The 12,644-nt window shown below is 43.1% G+C and overlaps 1 long non-coding RNA gene across 1 annotated transcript; it reads right to left on the bottom strand.

Moving 5' to 3' along the window:
* Positions 1-5,253: 5,253 nt before the first annotated feature.
* Positions 5,254-10,578, bottom strand: LOC125329486. Its single transcript, XR_007205160.1, has 3 exons — positions 10,243-10,578; positions 9,289-9,400; positions 5,254-7,908 (listed from the first exon to the last, which is right to left on the bottom strand). It is a non-coding gene; the product is annotated as an uncharacterized LOC125329486 (long non-coding RNA).
* Positions 10,579-12,644: the final 2,066 nt, after the last annotated feature.

Genomic DNA, 12,644 nt, shown 5'->3' with positions numbered 1-12,644 from the left:
TCTGCCATCTGCTCCCACTTCTAAACATGGAAAAACATATCTTTTATTGGGAAGAGTGAGGCCCTGGCACTATGAAATATTTTTGTTAATAAACTCGCTTCACAAAGGCTGCAGCCACACTGGCAGTAACTCATTGGAACAGCTCTGCAGAGTGAATTGTTGACACCGAGTACCAGATGTCCCCAATAAATGCGTTTCCAGGTTGTTCCCCTCAGATGACGGCGAGTCTGGTCCTGCTGCCTGCGGCCCCATTACTGCCTGGAACACGAATTCCAGTTTAGTCTCACCCCAAAGAGACACAGCTCGTGTGCTCCACGGCAGATGTGTGAGGCTGACCCCGTCAGGGAAACGGGGACACCTGGGACACAGCCTTCAAAAGCCACTCCCAAGCCAAACTCCATCGATGGCAGGGATGCACTGAGGGACTTCCCAGCCGCCTCTCCCGCCATCCCGGGAGAGCACAGAGTGCTAATTTGGATGCCTGGGCTGCCTGGCAGTGCCTGAGGAATGGTTAGCATCTTGGAAAGCCCTGGTTGTCCGTGACAGCAAAGGTCCTGAGTGCCCAAACTAATCAATGCTGTTGTTAGAGGCACCTAATCCCACACCTCCCTGAGCCTCCCTCTGCACTCACAGTCTCAGACCTTTGTTTAAGATCGACAGTTCTGTGAAATCTCCCAAAATAGGCAGAAGAGAGGAAGGTGTTTAAGGAACAACTGGATGTGGCACACCGTGCTCTGGTCTAGTTGACAACATGGTGATCAGTCATGGGTTGGACTCGATGATCTCAGAGATCTTTTCCAATTGATTCTGGGATCCTGGAAGGGAAGACTAGCAGGGGGTGGTGGTTGTGTGTTCTTTGCTGTGATAATAATGACCACAGGACAAAGTCTTGTCTCTGCACTTGTAAATTTTCTATATTTTCTTCAATAGCTACTTAATGCAATGTAAATAAGAAAGCCCTTGAGCTTGGTCTCCTCTGCCTCAAAGAAGTCTCCTAATTCCCTGTTCCCTAGTATATCTAGTCATAAGGATGTTCCTTTTTTCCCTGAAAAGTAGAATATTTCCAGCACAAGGAATATGCTTTTATCCCAAATAGATGAAAAAAAATTGCTTGGAAAGTTAGAAAGAAATTAAACTCTCCTTACCTGGTTTGTGCAAACCCTTTTGAACCTGAGCCTTTGTGTACCATGGACAGATGTTTTGGCTGTGTTTGGGAAGTATAAACCTCCCATTCTTATTTTCCAGCTGCCTGTGCCAGGTTCAGCTGCAGGTTGGGGGCTTTTAATCTGGTCTATCTTGACAAGATGTTGGAACTTAGTGTGGGTGCAAAGCTATGTTTGAAATGACCAGATCTATTAATTTAAGAGTGGAAGACCCCAAGATTTCATCATGATTAAGCAACTGAATGGGAATTTTGAAGTCTAAGGTTTAGACTTGGTCACTCCACACATCCCAATTGCTGCATCTCTGTCCACGCTTCATCCTTTTCTTCAAAATGATGTCCTTGATGTTGCTCAAGGCATGGGCATGGCTTTAGACCCTGGTGTAAAGGAGGTGCCATGAAAACAACTTTCCTCAGCCACAGGACGCTGTTTTCTCACTATTGTCAGCTTCTTTTGTCTTTAGACTGACACATATTCCTTTCATTTTGTGGGAATCAAAAATATGCTAAATTGAGATTATTAAAGAAAAAAAATAAGGTGGAGCAATACCCTTTATATTAATTTTGCTTCATGCACAAATAAAATTCAGGGTCATGTCTGAAGTTTTCCTGCAGCACTCAAGGCCACTGGTCCTTTGGTTCTGACTTTTGAAGCCTGAGAAGAAAACACAAATTGGAATAATCCCTGTTGTGATTCCCAGAATTTATTCACTTATGGAAAGAAAGGAAGCACAACCAAGCTTCTCACGTGGAGGAGATTGCAGCCACAAAGTCTAAAAGGATCGGGTTACCTGTCTTGTCTCGTGTTGTCTTTTGTGCTAGTTATGTATGGCTTCAAAAGTACAAAAATAACAGCTCTCATGTCTGAAATATTTTCCTTAGTTTTGCCTCTTGGTCATAAAAAGTAATCTGATCTTTTTTCTTGTGAGGTTTCTTGTAGGTTTTTGCTCTTCTTTGTGTCTTCAGCCTTGAGTTTAATTTTTGTCAGTTAACCTTCTGCCTCAAAAACAGATTTTCTCTTCAGGCTACCACTTTGATTCTTCTTGTCAATCCCAAACTTAGCAAAACTATGGATGTGCATATTATTTTTTTCATAATTATCGAGTTTATTCTCTCTCTTTTTTTTTTTTTTCTCTTCACCCCTTCAGGATCTTTCTGGCAAGGATTTCACTCTCCTGGGTTTCAAAGCTGTGAGAATTACAATTCACTCCGAGTTCAAGCCTTTGTTTAAGACAATGTCCTCAGGGTTATGGGGTATGTTAAATGGCAGAAGAAAAACTCCTGTTCTGGGTCTCCTGTTTGGCTGTTTTGTGTCAGGTGGGTTGTGGAATATCTACTCCTGTCCCACTTTGACACCCAGATGGACTTCACAGAAGCCACTTCAGCAACCAGGGGCATTTGGGTGGGATTTCCCTTTGGCTTTGGCCGTGGTGAAGCCTCAGGGCCTCCCATGTGTTCTAAAACTCTAGGATTATCATCCCTCCTTCATTTATTCCTTTTTAAGGAACGGGGTGGAGCATGGCTCAGACCATTCTAATCCTGGCCCTAAATGAGGTTGATCCCTGTGAAAAGGCATGTGGGGAACTCCCCACAGTTCTGGTTCTTGGCATTGCATGTGTGGATTTTAGTGGTCTCTATTGATGCTACAACGAGAATTTTTTTTAATCTATTTTTTGCCTTTTTTTCCCCCTTGTATCTGAAAGAGTTTGCAGTAGCACGCATTGATACCTGGAAAGAACAGTCTCTACCATGTCAGCAGCTTGCTTAGCTCATGGATTGCCAGAGGACCATGCCCAGTTTTTAGGAGGCCCCGCCACAGCTCTCACACCACACACATCTCCTTATCAGCACAGGACACTTTGTGCAGGAGGGGTCAAGCTGAGCCTGGCAGTGATGTCCCCTCAGTTGTGACACCTCAGCTCCCAGAATTCCTGCTCAGGGAGCCCCTGGTGCTGCCTCACTCCTGGCACAGGAATTAGGATGTAGTGAGCAGCACATCCTGGCTTTCCAGGTTGGAGGAGCCTTTCCCATTTCATTTCAAGGAAAGATTCTGATAGGGTATTTTCTCCCTTCACGAAAAATGTCAACATTTAAGAAATGGGAGCAAACTGTTTAAATTTTTTATAGACTGAAAAGATTAAGCTTTGGCCAGCTCCAGCCAAAATTTCCCTGGCTCCCCATAAGAAAATGAATCGGAGTGGAAAAGCGTGGTTGTCCTCAGTGCTGCACAGAGAAACCATCAACCTGTTCCCTGCAGTCCGACCTTGTCACTTCAGTATGCATAGGAATCCAAGGTGGATCTTTATAGGTCCGTATTTCCACCACCTCTGGTGTTCTTTCCTTCATTTGCTGGTTAATTTTGTTACCTGGATACAGCTCTGAGGCTGGTGGCACTTGGAAAAACTATCGCTGGTAATCGCAGCTCTGATGAAGGAGATGAGATAAACCTCTCTTCTCGTCTGAGCATCTCCAGCACAATAAGGGCTGATAGAGAAATGCAAAGAGCATTGCAAAACACCATTTATTGCTATTTTCAGGGGTGGTGAGTACTCCAAATGAATCCCTGAACAGCTGAACTTTTGCACAGTTGATGCTGTTGGGACATCAGCAGGCTGTAGTCACTCCGTTCCCTTCTGTCCCTGAATCCCTAATAAAAAGGAACACCCAGATTTAGGCTGGAATTTGTTTTAATCAAATACTTGTGTCTTATAGCAGGGATTTAAAATAATCACCATCCAGTGTTAAGGGATACAGCATGGCATACTGGAAAACATTCCCAAGTTCTTTGGAATGTGATCACCGAGGAGTTCATTTTCTGCAAGGTCTTAAAAGTACAGCCATGTAGTAAAAAAACTTTATTTCATTGTCTGGCTATTTCTCCAAGTCCTTTCCTTCCTGGAATGTTTATTAAATTTAGTTTCATGCGGTCTGTAAATATATATATATATACATAGGAATATATCCTTATATTGCTCTCTTACCTCAGAAGGCTGGGTGGGCTGCCAATTGCAGCCTAGATTTTAGGGAATTGGTACTGATGCTGGAATTTTGCTGTGTGCCAAGATGTGACAGAACAAGTTTGCTCTTCCTGTGGGTGATTTCCCTCCCTGCTGCTGCCACGGAATCGCAGCCGTACCTTGTGCTGATCAAAATACACTCAATCCGTCTTCTTTTTCCTTTTCCCCATTATTTTTGGTGGGTTTTTTTACCAAGAGCACAAAATATTGACTTGAGGATTCCAACACAGCTGCCTGGCAGTGTTAATCAATGCTCTCTGCTTGCTCACATCGTACTGCCAGCGTTAGATCATGGTGACAAGAGCAGAACAAGCTCACTGCAGCCTTGGAGTAAATGATCACTCTCCCCGTCACTGGGAGCTGCCTTTGGAGCAAATATTGCTTCCTGCATGGTAGAAATAAAACAATAACTGCTTCTCTTCTCTTCTCTTCTCTTCTCTTCTCTTCTCTTCTCTTCTCTTCTCTTCTCTTCTCTTCTCTTCTCTTCTCTTCTCTTCTCTTCTCTTCTCTTCTCTTCTCTTCTCTTCTCTTCTCTTCTCTTCTCTTTCCCTTTTCCCTTTTCCCTTTTCCCTTTTCCCTTTTCCCTTTTCCCTTTTCCCTTTTCCCTTTCCTCCCTTCCTTCCCCCTCAACTCATCAACTCTCCATTGTTTCACCCTTCTTACTGGTGGTTCTGCAAGATCCTCGCTTGTTATATCTCAAAATTGAATAAAACCCTCCTTTGTGCTGACAACTTCATTGTGCTCAGTGTTCAAAGTATCAAAGGCTGAATGCTAAATGTTCCTAATGCAAAGTGTCAAGAGTGCAGTCTGGGATAATAGAATACATGTCTTGCAAACTTGCACTTTAATATGGCAAAATACTTGGTCAGCAAGCAAATTAATTCATTTATGATTTGATATTATTGCCAGCAGTGGGTCAGCTTGTGCAGGCAGCTCTGTTGAATTTTGCTGCTGCTGCTCAGTGTCTTCTCTATTTGTAGATGCCTCCCAGAAAATGAGTGTTTGGGGTCAGTTTCGGGATGTAATTTCAGTGATGTCCCTTCTATTTATCACTTTACCTGGTTTTTTAATAATATTTTGCTGAGTGCGTCTTCACTGTTCAAAGGGACTAAACCTCATTTGCTGTAATTATCTGGTTATCCTTTTGAAATTCCAGCTGTTGTGCTGGATGAATTGATTGTGCAGATGTTTAAAACACGAACAGATGAATCCAGTGAAATGTTGTCAGTGGTGTGTTGTCTCCCACAGTTCCACAAAGAAATTCGAACATATTTTCTGGCAGAGCTGCTCATTTTCCCAGGGCGGATATTTGCAATCCTACCTCTGTAGTTTGTGAATATCGAAATGAATGGTAAATATTAACCTCTGAGAGCTAGAATAATGTGAAAAATTACAAAAGTAAATGTTAGCAGAAATATCTGTTACACAGGCAAAGAGAGAGACAGCACTGAAAGGATTTATGTTATTTTTTGAGTCTTGGCTCGTACGGGAAAGTTGTGAATCTTTCGATTGAAAGGAAAGGAAGGTCCAATTTTTCAAAAGCAGACTTGAAGGTTTGTTTTTCAGAGATCAGTGACCTGATTGAAAGAACAGCTCTCTGTAAAAATAATTATGGAAGACGGGAAAAAAAAAAGAAAATACGTGACATACTGTAAAAGTTACAACTGCAAACAGATTTTCATTCTCTTGTACAAAAAAACCCCTCAAAAACCAACAAAACAACCCAGCCCCAAAACCAAATGGTGAACAATTTTTATTGTTCATTTTCTTACAGGAAAAAAGTCTTGGTGACCCTTTTGACTGTGTCCTCCTTGATAGATACTCCTTGTGAGGAGCACACATCTGTAACTTCTTTTTTCATCTCTCAGTGATGTCTCAGAGATGGGTTTGTTGAGGTCCTGAGTGAGGTCAGAATGGGGTCAAATAATTCATTGCTAAAACAAACACCTGTAAGTGAAATAATTTGGAAGCATTTACATAGCAGTTTCTAAAGAAGAGATACAACACTGATATTTTGGAGATGAATTTTGGCTTTTGGGCATGGTGTGCGTCTGATTAGGATATTTCTCAGAGTTCCATCACTGCTCTGCTTTTAGGTGATTTTCAACAAAAATTTGATGGTGAAATTGAAGTGACAAAAGATTTTCTGGTCCCTTCCATTACTTAGGAGTCTTCCTGTTTTCCTAAAAACATTGCCAGAACCAGCCCTGCTCCTTTGCTACACCCATGGGCACGAAGTACCTCGTCCCTCAGCACATTTCAAACCTCGAGCTGACTTGACTGAGCTGCTGCAGTTCCCAGGAGGCAGCAAAAAAGTTGGAGCTGAACTTGCAGCCCATGACAGGATGTCACCTCCACCACTGCCTGCTCCTCTTTACGGGCAATCTGGTGGTCTTCCTGCCACAGCCGTCTCCGTGTCATCCATTTCCTTTGTCCCATCCCAGAAGTAGCATCAGCAGAAATACACTGGAAGATCACACTGGGCTGGAAGCCAATGCAGATTTATGTCTTTGGGGTTTTTTTTTTCGTTTGTGAGCTGCCTTTGATTTAAAGAGCAGCTTTTTATCACGGCTGAGGTGTTGATCTAGGGACCAGGTCTTGGCAGTGGGCTCCTGCTGGCTGGCCCCTGGCAGGACATTTGGCCCAGACTCTGCTCATATGCTGGGTTCCTGCCTGTTTAAAATCCGTTTGATGCTCTCTTCTCCTTGGAAATTGCCACTGAGGGAGGTTTTGCGTTGGTTTGTTTTCTCATCGATGATGATTCTCGGGTGTGAACCTTTTCTGACAGGAGGTGATGCAGGATGGCAGCTCAGCGTCCCAGTAACAGCAGGATAGGGATGCCCCCACATTCAGGGGTGATCAGGACAATCCCTGTAACAACCAGTAGTCAACTTAGGGTTCAAACAATTAATATGGCTGTCGTGAGTGCTAATCACATCACCAGCTAATTTGCATTTGGAGAATAATTTCACGTTCCACTGGGTTGGGTCTAAAGTTTTTGCACTGAGCCAAGGTTAAATCTAACTTTTTCCCAAAGTATTTTATCAAGGCAAATTTGTTCAGGTACCACCAAAGTGAAAGCACTGAGCAGCAACCAACTTCGAGCAGCTCTTGGCGTTTGTTCCCAACCCCTCCACATCTGCAAGCGTTCATCTGTCTGCTGTCCCCAGCCTTTGTTGTCGTGTTGTTGTTTTGTCATTAACATTAATAGTGTCTTTAGATGCACATTCCGTGTTTAATATTAATCACTGCAGTTTGTATATTGGCTTTCCCTTTTTGCTCGTGACTGCAGGGTGCTCAGGGGCCCCGAGCACGTCCTTCTCTGGCAGTCAGCGAGGCAGAAGGAGGGAAGTGCATTAGGAGCCCCCTGAGGAGGAGGCACAGCACTTAAAGGACAGAGACGTTCTTTGGGGGTGGTGGTGGGCAAGAGTGGCTCTTTGGGGGTTTTGGGCTGCATTAGGGGCAGTGGTTGTGCTTCCCTTGCTGCCCAGCATGTCCTTCCTCCCCATGGAACATCCCAGGGCTGGCAGGGCAGCTTCTTCATTAATCAGGAAGCAAAACTTCCCAGGGAAGTGGAGTCGAGTGTGGGACCACCCTGGAAGGTCCTGCTGATCCATCAGGAGTGGGAAATCTTGTCTGATCTGCCACTGGTCTGGAGAGGTGCAGGCTCTGCGTGGGTCCGGGGAATGGTAAATTCCTGTGTTTTTGTAGGCAGTTAGGCAATACGTCCTGTTAGGAAAAAACCCACAAGTTTCCGGGTGCTTCTCATCTACTCCACTTCCTCATCAAACCCACCTCCATGGAGAGGGAAAGCCACAGAGTGACTTTAACTCATTTAGTTGTCACTTGACTGAATGACAACTCGTTTAGTTGTCAGCACAGACTAACACGAGATGTCAGAGTTGCTCTTCAGACAGCAGAGACGTTGGGTTATTGCCTTTTAGGTACTTACACTGCTATTAAATCCATGAGAAACCATTATTCCTGATTATGGCTTGGGCTGTTATTTCATTTGGGATTTTTTCTCAGGTGTGTGCCAGGTCCTCTTTCCCTTGGGATGCAAAGGACACATGTGGGGTCTCTGCCCCTGCTGCCAGGAAGCTCCAACCCTCTCTCCCATCCCACACCCACCAGAGAAGGTGCTGGAAGAGCCACTGTTGACAGTGACTTCTGCAAACCACAGGGAAAATCCCAGAGTTGAGATGTCTATTAAATACAGTTCAAACAACGCTGCACCAGATACGTTATGAATATTTTAAAACAGGTTCTCAAAATAAGGAATTGCCTAGCGAAGGCAGTCATTAGTGCAGGTTTCATTAGGGTAGCAAGTTATCAAGTTACAAACTAATTTAAATTATATCTATTGAAATATCCTTTTTACATAAAACAGGGGGCATCGGGCTTGTAAAATAGACTAGGGCTTAAATGTAAGCTAATAAATATCTAATAAGTTCCAGCACATGTTTAAACTGATCTGACAGACAATATTCTGAACAAATATTGTACCGTGTAACCCGAGCGGCCTCGGACAGCCCTGGAAGCAGGTGTAGGGGAATGTACGGATCATTTTATCCTCTTTTTCCAGCTCTTCCCATGCCATGACCCCTCCTCGGTCCTGCTGCTCCTCTAAAAGCACATTTACCCACCCAGCCTCTACCTGAGCCCAGCATCTGACTCTGTTTCCCCAACTAATTCATTAACGAGTCCGCCGCGTGCCTTGGGTGCCTGATATCCATTATCCTCATTTAACAGTTTAGCCTAAGGATGTCTTTCAATATAAATAATCTTCCACAGTGCTTAGATAGCACAGTTGTGTTTCTTTTTATAGCAAAACAGAAATGATCTCAAAGCACTTGCCCAGGTTTGGAATCATGGAACACACGGCAGAGCAGGGACAGAACCTGCCCAATTGTTTTAGGTGGGGGATATTTTATCCCAGCAGTGCTGCATCTCCCACACAGACAGAAGTTCACCCAACATGTGTTCAAGTCATTTTCTCCCTCTGACTTTTAGCTGGCCACATAGACTTTTAAACCACCCTTTCTGCCTTAAATGTAGTTTTAAATTGCACCTAATATTTGGTAGGCAATTCTTTAAAGCTGTTAGCACCTATTCACTGTGTAAGTAGGGGGATTTTTCTTTTTCATGTGTTCCTTCTGGGATGTTAAAGGATCCAAGACTGGGGATGCAATCTCAATCCAGAACTGATCTCTGCAGTTTCCTGCAAGGGTGAAATGGGAAAAGTAAAATATTACCTTATTAAAAATTGCTCAAAACACATCTTCCTTGTTAAATATGCAGAGCTATTCAAAAATATTACCTTTCTGGGAACAGTAACAATACTCTGATTGCCTGAGTTACTATTTCCAGGACTTGGTTTACTGCTAAGGAAAAATTAGGACTCCAGACGAACAAATGAATTCCTGCATTTTCTGAGGATCAAAGAATGATCATGCCATACTCTGGAGGGGCGAGAGGCTTGTGTCAGTTAATGTGAAGGTAGGAGTCACTCGGATTTGACCATGTAATTAAAAGAGGCAGGGGATAATGTTAGTAAACACACTGTCTTAGCAGTTAGAAAAGCCCAGGGCTAGGAGAAAATTAAAGCACTATAAAATTGAAGGGTTTGTACTCTCATTAAGATATTCCTTACAGGAATATCTTAATATCACCAGCATCAAGGAGGAGAGGCTGAAAGCAACCTTCCCCACACTGGTATAAGTTTGGCACTCGTGCTAACAGTATTTACAGTACTACAGACTTCTCCTTCACAAATTAAATTAATTTGGAACCACTTATAGGCAAAGTCCATCCGTGTCTGAATCTCTTCCAGGCTGCTTTTGCAAACTACATTTTCTATATATAAATCATCCTACAATTCTCTCAGTGAAATTAATTCCACACACTGTGTCTGCTAATGAGAGTCCACCCAATATTTTGCTATTGCAGGCACTCATTAGCTCGCTTTAATTTACAGGAAGCAATCAGCATCTGCCGAGCAGAGAGTGTACAAAAGATGCCTTTAGCAGTTATTGAATCTAAATGTTTGCAATGCCTCCTTACCTCCGAAGCAGTCCCACGCAGCAGGTATTTTAGGATTAAGGTTCCTGGAGAACTGTTGCCTTCTTCAGGAATACTCTAGCCCCTAACCAAATATGTGCTAAATGATTGAAGAATATCTTGTAAATCATTTACCTCTTCCTGCTGCTAGTTTTCAGTGGCTAGTGTTTACTCCATTCCCAACGTGATGGCAAAGTTAAATTTTCATTTTGCTGAAAAAGAGCAAAATACAGCGAAGCCTTTCTGCTTGTTATTGCTTAATGTGGAAGGAGCTGGTTCTCAATCCCATGGATCACAGATGTCCTGTCAGGGCTCATATACACTGAGTGAAGTATTTGCATCCCCAAGCCTGCTGATAGACTGAGCATGTTTGTCTACAAAGTGCTTTTAAATGAACTAATACATGATTCATGTGGGCTCCATTGAGCAGAACACCAATCTGTCTGGACACACTTTGCTGTAGGCTTGACAATAGGAACATTTCTCTTGGTGAGACAGGTACAACCATCCCCTGGAAAACAGGGAGCCAGCAGTGCCTGTGGCCCTGCACATCCGAACCCTGCATGGGGTCACTCCAAGCCCTGGGTTGGAGGTTGTGTTTGGGATATTCTTCCTCCTGTCTCTCTCCGAGTGCTCGTGACACGAGCGCTGCACAATCTGTATCTGCTCAGTCATGCTTGAGCAGGAGAGGAGAGTGCACCACCTTTATTATTTATACAGGGATACAATAAGATTCCTTGCAGTGGAGCAGGAAAAAAAAATTGATCCCAAGTATACTGTTTCCTATAGAACTAAATAGATTTTTAATCGAGTCTCTGTTCCTTTGGGTAATTGACTTAACAGTGCGGGCAAATTAATTTCAGATAAACTATAGCTGGGATTTTCCAAGGAGCACAAGGGTGCTGGGGAGTCAGCTCCAGTGCAGAGAGAGCAGGGCAAATATCTTAATTCCTCTGGCTTTCCAGGCACATTGCAACCCAAATGTTTGGACCGGGAGCTGAATCCAGCAGCTTTTATGCAAGCAAAACTCCTGCAGAAGTCAGTCAGAAAACTGACTCGGAAAAGACAGCAGAAAATGGCTCCAAAAATTCCCAAGTGCTCCTGAATGTGTTATACACACATAACCTCCTCCCTGCATTTAACAACCTCATCTAAATGTCGCTCTTTGCAAGGCATTGTTGTGCGAGGCTTTCTGTGATATTTGGCACCGGCACCTCGTTCGGGATCTTATCTGCTTGGAAAAGCCCTTGGAACAAGTTTATTTTCCGGTGACCCAACCAGAAACCCACTCCAGTGGTGACAGACTGGGGAGCAAAATTAACATCGCTCTGCAGCTTCCAAACATCCCCTTTCCTCTCCAGTAAAGCTCCTTCTAGAAAGTCTGTGAAAAAAAGCAGGGAATTTGGAGAATTCCGAGTTCTATTTAAGTCATAAACCACCACGGAAAAATATGTCCCCCGTGATTTGTCGCTGAGGGGTTCTCAGGGCATTGTTCCTGTTTGGTTTTCCCAAATCCAGAGCCCCAGAGAGACAAGGAAAGCTGCATTCCCTTGTCCAGGCTGGCAGCAAAGCAAAGGCCAGAGGAGGAGCCCGAGGGCTGTATTTTCAGCCCTGATGGCTTTTGTCTTGTTGAGACAGGCAACTTTAGACATTTTACCTCCCTCCAATGTCAAACCTGTGAAATCCTAAATCTTTTACATAGAACTCTGTACCCATAGCAACATACAGAACAAAACTCCTTCCAATATTTTGTAAGGAAATGAAAAATACACAATTTAAGAATTAGTAACTGCTTTCCATGGCTGAAAAATTATGTTCTGCAGACTGGAAACAATAAAAATACCGTTGTTATTATTAAAGAAAATTTACTGTATGGAAAGGTTGTGTTTTACATATTTCGGTGCCTTAGTCATCTAACTTCAGTAATTAAAGAGAAAATCAACTGAACTATAATTAAAATGAAATTATTCCTCAGTTGCCAGTTGCAACTGTCATGAAATCAAGGAATGTGACAAATCATACTCTGTATTATTTACATATTCTGAAAGAAAGGATAAATATGTGTCTATAAAAATTTTCTCCCAAATAAATCCTAACAAAAATATTTGGAGTATTTTTCCTCTCTGCAGCTGTTTGCAGAGCTGATGATTTGGGATGATTGGTCATATTTTCTCTGTTATTCTGTAATATCCAGTTAACCTGGCTGCTCTTATTGGCATATCCTGAGTTACTGTCCAAAATTTTATGATTTATCTTCAAAATTACCATCCAAAACTCTGGTTGGATGTGGTTTGACTGCTGGTTGGAGAGGGCTGAAATGGTGCTGAGGTCTGATGGCACCGTGGTACGGGAAGCTTGGATTTGTGAAAATAAAGGGACAAACTGGATATAATGAGGATGAATTA

Source organism: Corvus hawaiiensis, chromosome 8, assembly GCF_020740725.1.
Source record: "Corvus hawaiiensis isolate bCorHaw1 chromosome 8, bCorHaw1.pri.cur, whole genome shotgun sequence".
NCBI lineage: Eukaryota > Metazoa > Chordata > Aves > Passeriformes > Corvidae > Corvus > Corvus hawaiiensis.
The sequence above is the reverse complement of the archived record's forward strand: the minus strand, read 5'-3'. Positions and strand labels throughout refer to the sequence as shown.